Genomic DNA, 15954 nt, shown 5'->3' with positions numbered 1-15954 from the left:
TTGCAATTATTTTCTCCAATTCACAGGTTGCCTTTTCATTTTGTCAACTGCTTCCTGTCCTGTGTAGTTTTATACTTTGATGTAATCTAACTTGTCTATTTTGCTTCTGTTGCCTGTGCTTTTGGTGTCATATCCAAAAAAATCACTGCCTAGACCAATTTCAAGGTGCTCACCACGCCTCCCCCACCCCTCGAAGCTTTCCCCTAGGAGTTTTAACCAATTGTAAGTTGATTTTTATATATAGTGTGATATAAGAAGTCTGCCTGCCAGTGCAGGAGACACTGGTTTGATCCCTGGGCCAGGAAGATCCCCTGGAGAAGGAAATGGCAACCTACTCCAGTATTCTTGCCTGGGAAATCCATGGACACAGGATCCTGGCAAGCTACAGTTTATGGGGTCTCAAGAGTCAGACACAACTGAGTGACTAACACTTTTACGTACAAGAATCCAACTCCATTTTTCTGCACGTGTATACCCATTTTTTCAACACCATTTATTGATGAGATGATCCTTTTCCAATTCTGTGTTGGCACCACTGTCAAAGACTGGTTGACCAAAAGAGTGTAAATTTTTATCTTGACTATTTTGTTCCACTGGCCTATCCACCTTTTCCTGTGCCAGTAGCATACTGTCTTGATTAAGGTAGACTTGCAATATATTTTGTAATAAGGAAGTGTGATTCCTCCAACTTTGTTACTATTTCTCAAGACTGCTTTGGCTATTCAGGGTAAGAGCTGTTGGATCCTTGATGGTAAAGGCTTCTGATGTCCTCTTATTCATTTTCTTCCCATACAGGGGAAGTATTGGCCAAAGCAATCATTCTTGGCACTGAATGCGGCATGTAGGCCTCTTTATTTCATTAGTAGGATCTGGGGCGCTTGTGCCAGTAATGGCATACATGACTGGGGCATGGAATGCACAGGGAGCAGCCAGGAGCTCAGATCCTGTAGAACAACTACAGTTCCTGAGATGAAAACACGAGCACACTCACTGACAGTGGCATCAGTGTCCAAGGTGTGGGCACGTATGGAGTTGAAGTCCAGGGCTTGGGGACACAGAATGACCACAGTGCCTGGGACTGGGGAACAGAAACGCCTGCTGCAGTGGTAGTGCTGGTGTCGAAGGTGTGGGCACGTGTTGAGCGACTGTGAAGTCAGGGTCTGGTGGGGCTAACTGGTCCTCCTCCTGGGAGAGGGTAGAGACAGCAATGGCTCATTTGTTTGTGTGGCAGGGGAGCACAGCAACATAGGACTCTGGAAGCTCTGGCAGCTGAGTTCAGGATTAAGGAAGACTGCATAGATCCTCCATGGTGAGAGCCACCAGTGTCTACAGAGGTGATGAGGATCGCTAGGGCCCTCCTGTTCTTTTCTTTGTGGGAGAAGGTCAGACCAAGGGGTTGAGGTGACACAGACAAAATGCTGTCTATGCTTTTCTAAGCAGGATTCTCAGTTTCTGCATTCTGCAGCTCCCCTGCTGTAAGCCATCATATTTTCACCAATATGCAGTTGCTTATTCATTGTTTTCATTGTTTCTGTGGAGGGGCTGAGCACTGGAACCTCCCAGTCTGCCATTTGCTGATGTCACTCTACTGTTTTCTTATTTTGAATTTCCTGGTTTCTGTTTTTATCTTTATTATTGCTTTGGATTTATTTTCTCTATTTTTTTTTTTGTAATTTCTTGTGTTAGGGATTTCGATTATTGATTTGAAAACTTTCCTCATTTCTAATATAATCATTTAGGGGTACAGATTTCCCTGTCAGCACTGGTTTAGCTACCTCTGACATATTTTGATATGTTTTATTTTCATTTATACTCAATTTGAAGTATTTTTTTAAATTTCCTTTGAGACTTCCTCTTTGATCTATAAATCACTTTTCTTCCTGTTATATTTGTTATGGATTTCCACTTTCAATCTATTGTCAGAGACCATACTCTCTACGTGGAGAAGGAAATGGCAACCCACTCCAGTATTCTTGCCTAAAGAATCCCCATGGACAGAGCAGCCTGGGGGGCTACAGTCCATAGGGTTGCACAGAGTCGGACACGACCGAAGCAACTTAGCACATACTGTCTATGACTTCAATTGTTTTAAATTTATTGAGGTTCGTCTTGTGGCCAAGAATATAGTCTAACTTGGCTAATGTTCCATTTGTATTCTGCTGTTGTTGGGAAGCATGTTCTATGTGTGCCAGATAGATTCTACTGGTTGACTGTATTGTTCAGATCTTTAAATACCTGTTGATTTTCTGGATACTAGTTCTACGTGTTGCTGAGAAGGGAGTCCTGGGTCCATTTACATTTTAATATAATTTCTAGAGTGGCCACATCCAACAGACTTTGATCTTTTGTCCAATGAATATTCATTAATAAATTTTGAACAGGTATACTAAACTTTACAGTAGCAGTCACTGATTGGCTGACTTTCAGAAACCAGGGGTGACGACTGCTTTCTTACCTTTCAGATGTGCAGGTATTGGACTGAGACTGTTATTGACTGGCTGATTTGCAGAGGCATGGCCACTGGAGTGAGGCTGTCATTGATTGGCTGATTTTCACAGCATGTGCACTGATCCAGTGTTATTTCTAATTAGTGATGGTTACTTATTCATGACTTGGGACTTCGGGCAAAGAACAGTCTATTCCTTTACTGAACATAAAAACTAAATATCTTAATTCTCATTTCCCTTCAGAATAACCTACAGGAGAGACCATAAAGGAATATACAGATCTATACTTCTGCAGGTATGATTTTCAACTAGTATTGCCATATAAAAGATTTAAGTGTCAGTTATTGGGTTGGAAAAATAAAAAACATTTAACTGCTGAATTTTGATATTGTATTATAAATGCTAAATACACAATATTTAGTGCATCCTAATAAAGTCAATATAGGACACACAATACAATCATTAAATATGGGATACATGGCTATCCTAATTGTGAGAGAATGTGTGTTTCCTGATAGAGACTTTGGATTTCAGGCAGTAAGTACCATGGACATTTTTGAAATAGGACAAAAGACATGACTAGATTAATGTGCAGACAGGTCAGGAGGGAAGGGTATGTGGTCTAGAAAGCAATGACTGCTGCCTGCCTGCTAAGTTGCTTCAGTCGTGTCCGACTCTGTGCGACCCCATAGACGGCAGACCACCAGGCTCCCCAATCCCTGGGATTCTCCAGGCAAGAACACTGGAGTGGGTTGCCATTTCCTTCTCCAATGCAGGAAAGTGAAAAGTGAAAGTGAAGTCGCTCAGTTGTATCCGACTGTTAGCGACCCCATGGACTGCAGCCTACCAGGCTCCTTCATCCATGGGATTTTCCAGGCAAGAGTACTGGAGTGGGGTGCCACTGCCTTCTCCAGAAAGTAATGACTATAGGAAGGCAATTAGTTTAAATATAACAGATCCAAGTGAAATATTAAAAATGAGATCCCTCAATTATTATAAGAGTACTTCTTAAAACAAAGGTCAGGGTAGGATAGAGAAAGGGATTGTAAAGTAAAACAGAGCTTGGTCTCTGGCTAGTTTTGGTCTTAAGTGTTTCAGACTGGTATAGCGCTCAATTCCTACTTAATGGCAAGGCTAATTCCTCTACACTATTTATAGGAAAAAACCCTAAGCTTCTGGAATTATTCTTGGTTTTAGGGATTCAGGAACAAGGTGGCTTGGCTTTTCAATGGTTTTGCTTCTGCAGGTTTTTCCATTTCTTGAGATCTCAAGAGCTATTACCAAAACATCGAAAGCTTTCACTTCATCTCTGCATAATTCTAAACTTTATCTGAGAACGGTGACCAAGTTTGTACAAACTTGCTTTTCTCTTCACAAGCATTCAAGGTTTGAATACCTACAGAGGACTGCATCACAATATTTAAATCCATTCTCCCCTTTGAAAGCATTCTTACTCCACAAAGTATCTCCAGCAACCACGCCAACAACCTCCAAACACCAAGAAAATGTAGAGCTTTACTTCCTATAATTATCACTATGAAGAAAATAGTCAAAACAATGCACCACCCTATGGAAATAAGGCTGCCACTTCTATCTGCTTTTGGAACTACTTGGAGCTGCTGATGCTGCTGAAGTTCCAATACTTTGGCCACCTGATGCAAAGAGCTGACTCACTGGAAAAGACCGTGATGCTAGGAAAGATTGAGGGCAGGAGGAGAAGGGGGCAACAGAGGATGAGATGGCTGAATGGCATCATTGACTCAATGGACATGAGTTTGAGCAAACTCCAGGAGATAGTGAAGGACAGGGAAGCCTGGCATGCTGTGGTCCATGGGGTCACCAAGAGTAAGACATGACTGAGCAACTGAACAACAACAAATGTACACACACATAAAGTTATACATTTAAGAAAAGTGAGGTACAGTAGGCTGAGATATTAGCAAAAGCTGCTCACACAGGAGCTTTTGGCTTTACTACCATTGTAGAGCTGGTGATTGGAGAAGGAAATGGCAACCCACTCCGGTACTCTTGCCTGGAAAATTCCATGGATGGAGGAGCCTGGTAGGATACAGTCCATGGGGTCACAAGGAGTCGGACAAGACTGAGGAACATCACTTTCTTTCTTTCTATAGTTCCTTTTGGAGAAGGAAATGTCAACCCACTCCAGTGTTCTTGTCTGGAGAATCCCATGGACAGAGGGGCCTGGTGGGCTGTAGTTTATGGGGTTGCAAAGAGTCGGACACAGCTAAGCAACTAACACATACACACAGACTTGGCGATAAACAGATGGATTGGGGGGCAATAACCTAGTTTTTTCCTTCACTGTTCACAGGAGAATCAAAGACAGGGGTTCATGTACACTGACAAAATGGTTTCACATGTGCTAAACAACATGCTCCTATATTATTAATATTTGAGTAATCAATCACTGAATTTTAAAATCTTCATCATATAAGCACAGTATTAAGACATTTTTAACAAATCAAATTGCCAACATCAGTTGGATCATAGAAAAAGCAAGAGACTTCCAGAAAACCATCTACTTCTGCTTTATTGACTACTCCAAAGCCCAAATTTGACTATGTGGATCACAACAAACTGTGGAAAACTCTTAAAGAAATGGGAATTCCAGACCACCTTACCTGCCTCCTGAGAAACCTGTGCAGCTCAAAAAGCAACAGTAGAACCAGACATGGAACAACAGACTGGTTCCAAATTGGGAAAGGAGTGAGAGAGTCAATTCCTAGGCAGATTAATAAGAAGTTCAGGGTCCCCAAGGAGGAGAAAGGGGTCGGGGGCTCTCGAAGTGGAGATTGGGGGTCTGGAATTCTCAAGGAGGAGAAAAGGACAAACTTTTTTTCCCTCTACATTCCGTAGTCTTAGTCAATTACACAACTCAGTTTAAACTCTGTACTAGGGATTATACAACAACAATGTACTGCTGGAGGACAGTTTTTCCTTCCTGAAAACTTTCTGACTAATCATGATATCTTAGAATGTATATTATGGGAGTGGGTCTAGAGGATCTTTATATTGTTATATTCTAATCTTGTTATCCTAAAATGTAAATTGTGGAAGTAGGTCTGGTAAAATTTTCACAAACTTGAGACATTCTTTTGATTCATTGTAATAACTAATTAAAAGGTATATAACTCCATTGCCAACACTGGCAAGGAGGTACTCTTTCTGCCCCCTTCTGATGTCTATATCAGAAGCTTTCTCTGTCTCTTTCATACTTTAATAAAACTTCATTACACAAAAGCTCTGAGCGATCAAGCCTCATCTCTGGCCCCGGATTGAATTCTTCTCTTCCAGAGGCCAAGAATCCTGGCATCTTTTCATGGTTCAGCAACAACCTTTCAGGAGTACATCAAGGCTGTATATTGTCACCCCACTTATTTAACTTATATGCAGGAGTACATCATGCTAAACACTGGGCTGGATAAAGCACAAGCTGAATCAAGATTGCCAGGAGAAATATCAGTAATCTCAGATATGCAGACAACATCACCCTTAGGGCAAAAAGTGAAGACCTTAAGAGCCTCTTCATGAAAGTGAAAGAGGAGAGTGAAAAGTTGGCTTAAAACTCAACATTCAGAAAACTAAGATCAAGGCAACTGGCCCCATCATCCCATGGTAAATAGATGGGGAAACAATGGAAACAGTGATAGGCTTTATTTTTTTGGACTCCAAAATCACTGCAGATGGTAACTGCAGCCGTGAAATTAAAAGACGCTTACTCTTTCTAAGAAAAGCTATGACAAACCTAGACAGTGTATTAAAAAGCAGAGACATTACTTTGCCAACAAAGGTCTGTCTAGTTGAAGCTATGGTTTTTCCAGTAGTCATGCATGGATGTGAGAGTTGAACTATAAAAAAAGCTGAGTATCAAAGAATTGATGCTTTTGAACTGTGGTACTGGAGAAGACTCTTGAGAGTCCCTTGGACTGCAAGGAGATCAAACCAATCAATCCTGAAGGACATCAATACTAAATATTCATTGGAAGGACTGATGCTGAAGCTGAAACTCCAATACTTTGGTCACCTGATGTGAAGAACTGACTCCTAAGAAAAGACCCTGATGCTGGGAAAGATTGAAGGCAGGAGAAGGGGATGACAGAAGATGAGATGCTTGGATGGCATCACCAACTCAAGGGACAGGAGTTTGATCAAGCTCCAGAGGTTGGTGATAGACAAGGAAGCCTGGCATGCTGCAGTTCATGGGGTCACTAAAAGCCAGACAGAACTGAGTGACTGAACTGAACTGAAATATATTTTTATAGTTGAATGGTTTTCTTTTTTCAATCTAGGTCAGTGTTGACACTTTAAACTATTTTTTAAACCTTTTGGACACTTTCTAACTAAACTTGTAAAATATCAACTAGAGATTCAGGCATTCTTTTAGTGTTATTTAAACATATGCAGCAAAAATAACAGCAAGTAGTTAGTGAATGTTAAACTTAAAAATGAGAAAGGTGACAAGGAGACAGAACATGAAGTTGTAGTAGTAATTGAGCTTTCCAACCAAGATAAATTAGCTAAGCAAAATCAGGGAACTCAAGCCACGGACTGAAATATTGGAAGATAAGTGGCATACCAATACTTCCTGCAAATCTATTTGGAAGTGATGAAAGTGTATCTCAGAAACAGATGAAGAGTAGAGGTTTTACTCTTCTGAGAAACTTAAGAGAATAGCTTAATTTGTAAAAGAGAATGAGAAAATCAGGTTATTCCTATAATTATCTCTAATATTAAGCATATAACATGATACATTTATAAATAAACAAGCTCAGAGTTTCTTCAATATTTCTACTCATAGTCCTAAGAATACTGGTGAACAGGACTTTTAAACTAAGGAGTATGAAGTACTTGAACAACAGAAACTGTAATTTTACAAACAAGTACATTAAGAAGGTAAAACAATTTAATTAACATTATATGGCAAAATTTTTAAATCCTAGATTGTTTGGTTTCATTCTGTAGATAATGCTTTCCATGAATTACCTTCACCCTGAAAGATTATTCATACAGGTTCTAAAGTGAACATTTGTGACATCAACCGGGGAAATCATCCATAGTTACTTCTAAACTCTAAGCTCCCTCACAAAGTGAGCAGCGCTCATGTCAAGCTGTCAAGAAACGCTGATGAATTTAACAGGCATCAAGTATCTTAAGAAGCTGGTGTCTCAGGACATATTTGTACAATTAAAGTTCAAGGAAAGAGCTGGAACAAAAAAAAGTGAGACATTAGAACATCTCATCTAATGTTAAATGATAATTGGTGACAGGATGTCACAGAGACCTTCACAGAACCTAACCAAGACTGTAAGATCATCTTTGATTAGGCAAATTGTTTTTCCCAACGTGAAAGCAAATTTAATCTTGCTGAAAGACAACATAAATATGATCCTTTTCAAATATAATATAGTATTAGACTTCCCTGGTGGTCCAGTGGTTCAGAATCCATTTGCCAATGGAGAGGACACGAGTTTGGTCCCTGCTCCAGGAGGATCCCACATGCCGCGGGGGCAACTAAGGCTGTGTACCACAAATATTGAGCCTGTGCTCTGGAGTCTGGTAGCTGCAGCTAGTGAGCCCACATGTTACAACTACTGAAAGCCACACATCCTAGAGCCTCTGCTGTATAACAAGTGAAGCCACTGCAATGAGAGGTCTGAGCACTGCAACTACAGAGTAGGCCCCGCTTGCTGCAACTAGGGAAAGCCCTCATGCAGCGATGAACACCCAACAGAGCCAAAAATAAACACAAATACCCATGACTTTCATTATCCCCTACACATAAAGTCTTTAATAAAAAGAAACAAATACAGTATGCAATAAATTGATGGATCAGAGGTCAGCTTAAATACTATGACCACATATTCAAACTTTGCAGATAAATTCTCCATCTCTAAAACTGCTTAGTTTACCTGCAATTTTTGTTCTTTTAAAGTTAATCAAGCTCTATAGTATAACAAATGGTTACTTCAGAAGATGTAATGTGTATATTTATACACACACACACACACACACAGGGGAATATTAGTCATAAAAACAAATGAAATAATGCCATTAGCAGCAACATGGATGAACCTAGTGATTATCATATTAAGTAACTCAGAGCAGACGGAGAAAGACTTACATGCGGAATCTGAACAAATTATATAAATGAACTTATTAACAAAACAGAAGATGAGACACAAACATATAAAACAAACTTATGGTTATGAAAGGGGTTTGCAGGAGTTGGAGGGAGAGAAAAATTAGGAGTTTGGAATGAATATAAACACATGACTATATACAAGATAGGCAAACAACAGGGACCCAAAGGATAGCACAGGGAACTATATTCAATATCTTGTAATGATATATAATGGGAAAAACATCTAAAAAGAATATATATATATATATATATATATATAACTGACTCACTTTGTTGTACTCTTGAAACTTACACAATATTATAAATAACTATATGTCAAAATAAATAAATAAATCAGAAGGGAGAAAAAAAAGAAGCGTTTACTCTTTTCACCACCTCTACCACCATAACAATAATGAACACTGGCATTTCCTGAGGGCTTGCTCTGTGGCAGACACTGTGCATGGACTGACTGTTTACAATCAGTCTAGGAGGAAGCTACTTATTTCACTCTCAGCTTTTCCCACAAAGAAGCACCACTGCTAGCACAACCGAGAGCAAGGACCTGAATCCAAGTCTGTTTAATTTTAAATCACAATGTTAAAACTCAATTTTCAAAAGTGATTTAATGAACATCTACTGGCTTTTTCACTTAACTGCTTTATCTTAATCCAACAGAGGCAATTTAAGACAAAAAAATAATCAGACAAATCGGCTCAACAGTCGTTTTCCTCAATTTTTGTGAAACAATTTTAGTGACTCTAAATATTCCACCTCACCTTTACCAAAAGAGGCATCTTTAAAAGAATCAACTATGGAAAAGGATTCAGAGCAAAGTTCTTATTCCCCATATTATGGATGGCACATTACAGGAAATCAGAGATCTGATGAATTCAGATAACTGAGTAACATCCAAATTATACTACCAGCAAATGTCTAAACTTTGTTTATTCTAGAACTCCTACTTTATTTAGCGAGACTTGAGAGCTTACTGTAGAGAGTGTGTGTGTGTGCGTGTATGTGAGTGGGTGCGTGAACATCTGAGCTCCACCTTAATGCATTTATACTTAGTACATTTGCTATGTGCATTACTGTCAACCTATAGAGTAAATATTCTTAGATAAAATAAGTGTAAATAGATTGTCTTACATGTCCCCTTTCCCTCTGGGTTATACAGTACTCTCCTTCCTCATTTTGGAGATCATGGAATGAAAGAAGCAGATTTTTTTTCTGGCTTCTTATTTCACTAGAATTGACATCAGAGCCAACCTTAGAGCAGTTCAAGGGCATTTTTCCTAACACTCAGGAGGGTCAGTGGAAGATTCAATCTCATAGTAAACAAAAACGTTTTCAGGATAGGTCTAGAAAAGCCTTGTTTTCTTTATAGGTACACTTAGATTTATTCTTTTTTAACTTTAAGACTTTTTTTCTCTTTACAACAGCAACTCTTTTCTACTTAGAAGTTGTTGTTTTTTTTATGCTAAAGTAAATATTGCACAGAATGAAGCAGCCTGTGTGACTGAGATAAAGGCAGAACATCTTGTTGTTCAGTCACTCATTCTTGTCCGACTCTTTTCGACCCCATAAACGGTAGACCACTAGGCTCCTCTGTGCATAGCATTTCCTAGGCAAGAATACTGGAGTGGGTTGTCATTTCCTTCTCCTTCCCAACCCAGGGATTGAACATAAAACCAACTGACAATGTTTGTTAAAAACTGCCATACACCAAGCAATATGTTAAACATTTTACAGGTATTATTTCACCTAATTCTAAAAAAATCTAATTGGAAAAAATTAGGTAACTTCCACAAAATTATACATGAAGCACAAGAAGAACAAGAATTAAAACCCAGGCTTATCTAATGCTAAGCTACCTCAGCCTGACTGCCAACAAAGGCACACTAGGTTTGATTTTTCCATGGAAAGATCATAATAATAATAACTAACATACCCATTCCAGTATTCTTGCTTGGAAAATCCCACGGATGGAAGAGCCTGGTAGGCTACATACAGTCCGTGGGGTCGCAAAGAGTCAGACACGACTGAGCGACTTCACCTTACCTTACCTTAACATGTATTTACTATGTGTCAGCGTTAACTTATTCTTAAAAATGATACTCTAACTAAAAGAAGTTATTAATCTGATTTATAAATGAGGAAACCAAAGGATTAAAAAGTCAAATAACTTACCTAAGGTCACAGAAGGCTAAAAATTAATTTAAACCAAGGCATTCTACTGTCAGAGCCCAGACTCTCAACCACTACACTAAAGCAATATACTTTTCTGTGACAATTTCAGCCTGATAAAAATTTAGCAGACAAATTTACTGTGGTCTGTTATTGGTATCACATTTCAAATGAGCTTGTAACATGTACAAATGTGTACACATACATACACATGCACTATTAATGACTCTGTATTTCAACATTCAGAAACTAAGATCATGGCATCCAGTCCCATCACTTCATGGGAAATAGACGGGGAAACAGTGGAAACAGTGGCAGACTTTATATTTTTGGGCTCCAAAATCACTGCAGATGGTGATTGCAGCCATGAAATTAAAAGACACTTACTCCTTGGAAGGAAATTTATGACCAACCTAGATAGCATATTCAAAAGCAGAGACATTACTTTGCCAACAAAGGTCTGTCTAGTCAAGGCTATGGTTTTTCCAGTAGTCATGTATGGATCTGAGAGTTGGACTGTGAAGAAAGCTGAGCGCCGAAGAATTGATGCTTTTGAACTGTGGTGTTGGAGAAGACTCTTGAGAGTCCCTTGGACAACAAGGAGATCCAACCAGTCCATTCTAAAGGAGATCAGTCCTGGGTATTCTTTGAAGGAATGATGCTAAAGCTGAAACTCCAGTACTTTGGCCACCTCATGCGAAGAGTTGACTCATTGGAAAAGACTGTGATGCTGGGAGGGATTGGGGGCAGGAGGAGAAGGGGACGACAGAGGATGAGATGGCTGGATGGCATCACCGACTTGATGGATTTAAGTTTGAGTGTCCTCCGGGAGCTGGTGATGGACAGGGAGGCCTGGCGTGCTGCAATTCATGGGGTCACAAAGAGTTGGACATGACTTAGTGACTGAACTGAACTGATTTCTAGATTATTTGATATTTCAAAAAATTATCTGTAAATTGTGTGCAAAATTTTCATATTTCAAAGGCAAAATCCTCTTACTTTTTTCTGTAAATTTGACCATTTTCCTCCCAGGGAGTTCAAAGTAGTTCTTTGATAAATAACATAATTTTACAACACAGAGTGAAATATCATTACACCCACTTTGTGGGTAAAAAAAAACTAAGTCACAGAAAAATTAAATGTCAGGCTGCAATTCAAAGAGTAAACGGCAGCACTGGGAATAGAATACAAAAGTCATAGATTAGTGGTATGTCTATAAGGTTATACTTCGATAAATAATTTTATAATGCACTGAGAAATATCATTACACCCACTTTGTGGGTAAAAAATAACGAACTCATAGAAAATTCAGTGGTGAGTCTGTGAGGTCATCCTTCAGTAGACATTTGTGCGTCATACACTATAGAGGATACATGGCAGACAACATAAGGTTTGGGAAAATATAAGAAAAATCATTCTTGGCTAATAATCTTATAGAAAAAGACAGTTGTATGAAGAACCATAAGGGAAGAATAAGGCAACTACTAGTAAAAAAAACAAAAACAAACAAACAAACAAAAAACAACTCTATGACATGCACAAAGAAACCAAAACAGGAAAAATCACTCTCAGGCTGAAAGACAGGGAAAATTTTCAAAGTGACTTAGCGTTTGAACTGAATGTTCCCTGGTAGCTCAGACGGTAAAGCATCTGCCTGCAATGCAGGAGACCTGGGTTGGATCCCTGGGTCAGGAATATTCCCTGGAAAAGGAAATGGCAACCCACTCCAGTATTCTTGCCTGGAGAATTCAATGGACAGAGGAGCCTGGTAGGCTACAGTCCATGGGATCACAAAGAGTCGGACACGACTGAGCGACTTCACTTCACTTCAGTTTAAGAACAGTTAAAATATTCACACATACAGGTAGAGAAAACTGCATTCCAGATAGAAGTATTATATCATCATAAACAAAGAAATGATTTTCCCAAAGAACAGCTCAGAGGAAGCTGCACCATGGGACCTACAGAGAAGAAAACAATAAGATCTGAGAGAGGGAAAGAGAGCTTGATGCAGACTGTGCTGTTGTTTAGTCACTAAGTCCTGACCGATTTGTGACCCCTATGGACTATAGCCCATGAGGCTCCTTTGTCGATGGGATTTCCCAGGCAAGAATACTGGAGTGGGTTGCCATTTCTTTCTCCGGGGGATCTTCCTGATCCAGGGATCGAACCCTTGCTTCCTGCATTGGAAGGTGTATTCCTTACCACTGAGTCACCAGGAAAGCCCTGATGCAGACTAGAGAGGGCATTTTCAAGCAGGCTAAGGAACTGAGCTTTCTTCTAAAGTAAGAAGAACAAGGAAATGACATAACAGATTGCAGGCTTCAAGGAGACTGCTCTGGCAAAAGTTTTAGAAGATTAACTAGGGATGAGAGTAACTAACTGGCTGCATACTTGTTGAATGATATTGTGCCTGGGGTATGTGAAGTCACTGGATATTCACTGAAGGTATTTCTTAAAATGTAATTTTATTGGAAGATCTGGAGTGGTGGAAACAAGAACAACTTTTTGTGCCCCTTAAAAGTTCTTTACACATGCATTAGAACCATACTTTGCACAGTGATCATAAATAATATAGAAAAACATGTAAAACTCACATGGTGCCAGATCATTAGGGTTGTACTCTAAGACAGTACCACCCTCCTCCTCTCTACTCAATAACTAGGCTCCCTTCTCCTTCACTGGCTGTTCAAAGTTCTAAGTCACAAATATTTGGCAAACACTGTACAAGATTTTCGGAGAAGGAAACGGCAACCCACTCCAGTGTTCTTGCCTGGAGAATCCCATGGACAGAGAAGCCTGGTAGGCTGCAGTCCATGGGGTCGCACAGAGTCAAACACGACTGAAGCGACTTAGTAGTAGTAGTAGTAGTACAAGATTTTAATCATTTAAGTAGGAAGGTCTAAAACATGGCAGTTATGGGCAAAACTGCAAGGAGGAAATGGGTGGGGTAGTTATTAGGGGTAAGGTAATGGCTGTCATCCCTTCTTTATCCTTCTGCCCAGATTTGGTTTAGGTGTCCATCCTACAAACTTCCACAGAACACTGCACACTGTTGGCTCAGCATTTATTATACCAAATTGACAGTTTTCCTGTTTGTGTATTCCTCACCTTAATTCATACCAAATCAGGGACTGCCCTGGGATACAGATGTATTCATAATACTTTGTACAACTTCTGGCATCTAGTAAGTATTCAGTAAATGTCTGCTGACTAAATAATTATAGAAGCAACAGATGAAATCACATCATAATTATTCATATATTCCTTTCACAGAGGGAAGGAACTTGCCTATCCATTTCACTTGAGAATCCTGTCCCTTCACAAAGATTTAATCAGGCCAGAAATGAGAATGTTTTCTCAGCCGAGGTAAGGTGTGCTATGGTAGCCTGGGAGAAACCTTCAACCACCCTTCCTACTCTTTCAAAACAAATTTGAAGAGTGCTTGGCAGTAACCACTTGATCGTCCTTCTGACATTGCTAACCACCTCCCTAACCACTGCTTAGTTAGAACAGCCACATGCACTGATGCTGTGTACAGAGTAGGAGCTCATTCGCGGAGGTTGGGAGAGTTATCCTGTGCATGTAATGTAGGGACAGCAAAGACAACCGCTGCTATATTAAAGGGCTTGCTCTGGACTTCGTGAACCATGGAGCTTTATTTGAAAGTGAATATAAATTTTACATTTACATACTTTTAACATATTAGTTTAGACGTACTGGGTTTAAAGTAACATTTCCTAATGGATTAACAGTATACCACCTGTAAATCTATTAATATTTGTATCTCCAAATAATATTATAATATTCAAAATCTAAGGGTCACAACAGGTTTATTTTCAATAGAATCTTTTAATAAAAATATTTTTAAAATACTTCAGAAAAACGCCTCAACAATAAGGGTCATAAGTACTTAAAACATAGGAATGCTTTAATGAGCATGAATTAAATTTATAAATAAACTCTGGGGAAAATGTTTCTCTTCAAGTTAAATTTTATTATCACAGGTTTTAAGATTGAGAAGGCTGCAAGAAATAACCATCCTTTCATTCCTTCCTTCCCTACTTATTTCCCTTCCCGAATCATCAGGAGAAAAAAAACAAACAGAAAACTTGCTGCCAATGAGGCACAGAAGACAAGCAAGACAACTTTCACAGAGCTCAGCGTATGGGAAAAGGGAGGAAGCAAAGACAGAAACCTGCTCTAGTGATGTGATTAATGCTGGTGGTAGAACAAATAGGCAAAGTTGCAAGCAATCTTCTAAAAATAAATAAAAACTAAGTATGAGTGTCCCATTCAGTGCTACTAGCCTTGTCAAGAAAGCTGTCTAAGAAAGCGGTCAAGAAGAGAAGTTTACTAACTGGACTACTTAATGTGGACTTCTGAAACTAATTTTTCTTCAACATCAGGTATTTAAAATGAGGGGAAAACAAAAATATTTTCTTTGCATGTCATTGTACCAAGGCAGCATATAGTACTTTACAAAGGAAAACAGGATTCTTTGTACATCATGGTATAATATTAAAATTCTATAAGAAATACTCAGTGATGTCGTTTAGTCCCTCAGTTATGTCCGACTCTTTGTGACCCCATGGACTGCAGCACACCAGGCTTTCCTGTCCTTCAACATCTCCAGGAGCTTACTCAAACTCATATCCAATGAGTTGGTAATGTCATCCAACCATTTCATCCTCTGTCATCCCCTTCTCCTCCTGCCATCAGTCTTGCTGAGCATCAGGGTCTTTCTGAGTGAGCTCTTCACATAAAGTGGTCAAAGTACTGGAGCTTCAGCTTCAGTATCTGTCTTTCCAACAAATATTCAGATTGATTTCCTTTAGGATGGACTCGTTTGATCTTGAAGTCAAAGGTGATCTCAAGAGTTTTTCTCCAATACCACAGTTCAAAACCATCAATTCTTCAGCGCTCAGGCTTGTTTAAGGTCCAACTCTCACATCCATACATGACTACTGGAAAAACCATAGCCTTGACTATATAAACCTTTGTTGCCAAAGTAATATCTCTGCTTTTTAATATGCTGTCGAGGTTGGTCATAGCTTTTCTTTGAAGGAGCAAGCATCTTTTAATTTCACAGCTGCAGTAACCATCTGCAGTGATTTTGGAACCCCAAAAAATAGAGTCTGTCACTGTTTCCATTGTTTTTCCAAATATTTGCCATGA

General features: G+C 39.3%; 1 protein-coding gene and 1 long non-coding RNA gene across 3 annotated transcripts in view; one reads left to right on the top strand and one right to left on the bottom strand.

The window, feature by feature from the left end:
• RABGAP1L (RAB GTPase activating protein 1 like) overlaps positions 1-15954 on the bottom strand; it is a 741235-nt gene that overhangs the window by 372055 nt on the left and 353226 nt on the right. The window lies entirely within an intron of this gene.
• LOC133227322 (uncharacterized) lies at positions 2620-14149 on the top strand. Its single transcript, XR_009729796.1, has 2 exons — positions 2620-2742; positions 14053-14149. It is a non-coding gene; the product is annotated as an uncharacterized LOC133227322 (long non-coding RNA).

The sequence above is a fragment of the Bos javanicus genome, chromosome 16, assembly GCF_032452875.1.
Source record: "Bos javanicus breed banteng chromosome 16, ARS-OSU_banteng_1.0, whole genome shotgun sequence".
In the NCBI taxonomy this organism is placed as follows: domain Eukaryota; kingdom Metazoa; phylum Chordata; class Mammalia; order Artiodactyla; family Bovidae; genus Bos; species Bos javanicus.
This window is presented reverse-complemented; position numbering and strand designations above follow the sequence as displayed.